The sequence below is a fragment of the Rattus norvegicus genome, unplaced genomic scaffold, assembly GCF_021556685.1.
Source record: "Rattus norvegicus strain SHRSP/BbbUtx unplaced genomic scaffold, alternate assembly SHRSP_T2T unassigned-0000116, whole genome shotgun sequence".
Lineage (NCBI taxonomy): Eukaryota > Metazoa > Chordata > Mammalia > Rodentia > Muridae > Rattus > Rattus norvegicus.
Window position 1 is genome coordinate 298,145 of NW_028238837.1, and position 4,356 is coordinate 302,500.

The window sequence follows — 4,356 nt, forward strand, 5'->3', positions numbered from 1 at the left end:
TCTCTGTCTCTGTCTCTCTCTCTTTCTCCCTCCCTCCCTCCCTCCCTCCCTCCCTCCCTCCCCCCACCACACACACAGAGGCACGTGTGAACAAGGGAATGCAAATGCACAAAATAAGTATGTTTTGATCAGAGTGAAAACAAATCACGGGAATTTTAACCATTCCACCATCATTCCACCATTCTTTTAATTTACTCTCTGTGTTTAGTCTTCCAAAGAGGGTGGCAGGTGTGTGGTTTGGAGGAAGTGCCGGCTGGCGGTGGCAGCGAGGAACAGAGAACAACAACAACCCCCCTCCCCCATCGGGATCGGTGGAGGGTTTTAAAATGAGTGAGCCATTTAAAAATGGTGTGGAACTGAGGTCGCCGCCACCCTCCCCTCACGACGGAGTTTGGACGCTCCCTTTTCCTAACTGTGCCTGTTCCTTGCTAATTGTTAACCGATTCGAGAGTGCATGTCCTTTCACTTAGAGGTGGCCTGTTTTCACCGCTCCGTCCTACTTTCCTTTTCTGGGTGCCTGAGGGGGTTGGCCCCGAGTCCATCCCGCGTTCACTGTGTTCCGGCGGGACAACCGGGACCGTTTGTGCCATTCGGGAGAAGTGGTGGGTACCTGCCCCGTTGTGCGTGGGTGAGTGTCCCCCTGAGCTAGGGAGGTCACTCCGGAGAGACGGAATGAGTGTGTGTGGCGGCGGCGCGTGACAGTCTGTATTGGTTTGCTTGGATCGAGATCGCTGTCGGGCGACACCTAGTGGCGACAAGTTTCCGCAACGCTCCTGTCCCCCGGTTGGTGACAAAGGACGGGGAAGTGCCTGTGGTGAGCCGGCCAGGGTGAGAGGGTGACAGGCAAGCAGGCGGGTGCGCGACGGAGACGCCGTCCTGTCTGGGGACCATCTCTAGCTAGGAGGTTGTACCTGGAGAACTTCAGGGAGGAGGGTGGCTGTACGACCTATTGGGACACAAGGAGGGGTTGGTGGCAGCTGGATGAGGTCGACCAGAAGGTTTGGGCCCCGTCCCGGATTTTTTTTTTTTTCCAATTTTTTTTTTTTAATTTTTTATTTTATTTTATTTTATTTTTTTTTATTTCTCCCTCTCCGGTCCCAGCCAGCGGGACCATAGACACTTTTGAGGCCGAGAGGGTGCTGTGTCCCCGGCTCCGGCCAGGTGGGCCCGGCTAGGGGCGCCACGGGTTTTTTTTTTTTTTCTTTTCCAGAGTCCTGTCCCAGCCAGCGGGACCATAGACACTTTTGAGGCCAGAGGGTGCTGTGTCCCCGGCCTCCGAGCCGAGGTGGCCCGGCTAGGTGGCGCCACGGATTTTTTTCTTTTCCAGGAGTCCTTCGGTCCCTGATAGCGGGAGCCTGGACCTCTGAGGCCGAGAGGGTGCTGTGTCCCCGGCCTCCGAGCCGAGGTGGCCCGGCTAGGGGGCGCCACGGAGTTTTTTTTTTTTTTTTCTTTTCCAGGAGTCCTTCGGTCCCAGCCAGCGGGACCATAGACACTTTTGAGGCCGAGAGGGTGCTGTGTCCCCGGCCTCCGAGCCGGGTGGCCCGGCTAGGTGGCGCCACGGATTTTTTTTTTTCTTTTCCAGGAGTCCCTTCGGTCCCTGATAGCGGGAGCCTGGACCTCTGAGGCCGAGAGGGTGCTGTGTCCCCGGCCTCCGAGCCGAGGTGGCCCGGCTAGGGGGCGCCACGGAGTTTTTTTTTTCTTTTCCAGGAGTCCCTTCGGTCCCTGATAGCGGGAGCCTGGACCTCTGAGGCGAGAGGGTGCTGTGTCCCCGGCTCCCCCAGCCGAGGTGGCCCGGCTAGGGGCGCCACGGAGTTTTTTTTTTTTCTTTTTTCTTTCCAGGAGTCCCTTCGGTCCCTGATAGCGGGAGCCTGGACCTCTGAGGCCGAGAGGGTGCTGTGTCCCCGGCCTCCGAGCCGAGGTGGCCCGGCTAGGGGGCGCCTGGAGTTTTTTTTTTTTTTTTTTTTTCTTTTTCTTTTCCAGGAGTCCCTTCGGTCCCTGATAGCGGGAGCCTGGACTCTGAGGCCGAGAGGGTGCTGTGTCCCCGGCCTCCGAGCCGAGGTGGCCCGGCTAGGGGCGCTGAGTTTTTTTTTTTTTTTTTTTTCTTTTCCAGGAGTCCCTTCGGTCCCAGCCAGCGGGACCATAGACACTTTTGAGGCCGAGAGGGTGCTGTGTCCCCGGCCTCCGAGCCGAGGTGGCCCGGCTAGGTGGCGCCACGGATTTTTTTTTCTTTTCCAGGAGTCCCTTCGGTCCCTGATAGCGGGAGCCTGGACCTCTGAGGCCGAGAGGGTGCTGTGTCCCCGGCCTCCGAGCCGAGGTGTCCCGGCTAGGGGGCGCCTCCGAGACTTTATTTTTTCCAGGATCCTCCCGGTCCCTGCCAGCGGGAGCATGGACTTCTGAGGCGAGGGGAAGCTGTGTTCCAGGCTATCTACCATGGCCTCCTCGGTCTGTGAGCACTCAGGGTTCTAAGGTCGACCAGTTGTTCCTTTGCGGTCCGGCTCTTTCTACATGGGGACCTCTTGGGGACACGTCACCAACATGACTTCCAGACGTTCCGTGTGGCCTGTCATGTTTATCCCTGTGTCTTTTACACTTTTCATCTTTGCTATCTGTCCTTATTGTACCTGGAGATATATGCTGACACGCTGTCCTTTTGACTCTTTTGTCATTAAAGGACGTTGAAGAGGCTTGCACCAAGGCTGTTTGCTTGTCCAGCCCTAGCTCTTTTCTTCTGCGCATGGGCCTCTTCGATGATGTGAAGCTTAGCGTCCCCCCATGAGTACGCGCTTCCTGCTTTCCCGTGCTTGCTTGCCTGTGCTCTGTGGGGCAGCTTTATGACAACCGTCCCGCGTGTCAGGCGTTCCCGATTTCCCCGTGGTGGTTGTCGTCCGTTACCGGTAGGAGTCGTTGGTGCCGAGTGCGACTGGAAGGGTTTTCCCGTTTGGTGCTAGTGACCCCCTGGCGTGCTCCTCTGCGGCCGACCGGTTTTTTTATTTGTTTTTTTTTTGTTTTTTGTTTTTTTTTTGTTTTTTGGAAGGAGTTCCCGAACCTCCGCTGCTTGGTGGTGTGTCCCTTTTCCTGCTGTGTGCCTCCCGAGTTGCACCTTTTCTCCTTCGAAGGGGATTTTATTTTTTTATTTTTATTTTTTATTTTTTATTTTTATTTTTTTTGAAGGAGTTCCCGAACCTCCGCTGCCCGTTGAGTCCCGTTCTTCCACGCCACGTGCCTCCCGAGTGCAACGCTTCCTTTTTTTTTCTCGAGAAGGGTAAATTTTTTTTGTGTGTGTGGCAGTGTTAGCGACTTCTTCCCGTGCTCTCTCTCGCTCTTCTCGCTCGTATTCCCGTCCAGTGCGTTGTTAGAAAGCTCTCACGCCCGTTGTTCCCGATGCATGGCGTGTCTCGCTCCCGTTGGATCGATGTGGTGCTGCCGCGTTCTCTTCGGGCCGGGGCCCAAGCCGCGCCAGGCGAGGACGGACATTCATGGCGAATGGTCATTCAGCGCGAATGGCGACCGCTCTTCTCGTTCTGCCAGCGGGCCCCTCGTCTCTCCTCCCCATTCCTTTGCAGGGTGGTGTGTGGAAGTCAGGGGTGCGGCTGTCCGGCACGAGCGCTGACCCGCGCACTTGTTGCTGTGGTTCGCGGTGTCCCTGTGGACGTGTCGGGGCGCTTGCCCCCACGCCGTTCACTGCTTCGCGGCCCTCTTCCCCCGTGCCGGGGGAAGGTGGTAGACCCGCTGCGGTGCATACCCTTCCCGAATGGTGTGTGCACGCGCCCTGCTTCGTGTGAGCCTTGCGGTGCTCCTGGAGCGTTCCGGGCTTTGACCACCAAGGTGCCCGCTTCTGAGTTGGCGGTGGCGCTTCCCGCTCCCCGGCGTGCCTCCTGTGCTCCATGGTGCTTGTGCCTTTACGCTTTCCCTTGTCCCTGTTGCCGGCTTTCTGCACGGTGACAGAAAGGGGGGGTCGAGGAGTTGAGTGTGCGGTTAAAAGGCTCCTTCCGTTGGGTGAGCGCCCACCCCGTGCCTATGTTTTTGGTGCCTTCACCCGCACCCTGCGCGGTTAGGGTGGTGCTGAGCGATCGCGGCTGGCCCTTTTAAAGACCGGATCCCCAAGTCAAGGCTCCTCCTTTGTGTGCGCCTTGAAGAGGCCTGGCTCTCGGCGGGGACCTGTCGCAGGTCCCCCCGGTCCGCGAATGCTCAAGAAGACCCCGGAGAAAGAGACCTTTGCCGATACCGCAGACCCCCCACCAGCTGGCGCGTGGTCCTTCCCGTTCTGTCCCGCGCCTGTTGCTCGTTTCCCGTTGCGTGCACGGAGCCCTTGGCTGCTCGTCGGTGTTGCCCCGCCCTCAGTGAGGAATTTGCCTT

At 57.8% G+C, this 4,356-nt stretch overlaps 1 long non-coding RNA gene across 1 annotated transcript in view; it reads left to right on the plus strand.

Annotated features, from left to right (window-relative positions):
* Positions 1–446: 446 nt before the first annotated feature.
* Positions 447–4,356, plus strand: part of LOC147997522 (uncharacterized) — an 18,087-nt gene continuing 14,177 nt past the window's right edge. Inside the window, exon 1 of the long non-coding RNA XR_015647788.1 lies at positions 447–602. This is a non-coding gene — a long non-coding RNA (uncharacterized LOC147997522). The remainder of the gene's footprint in view (positions 603–4,356) is intronic.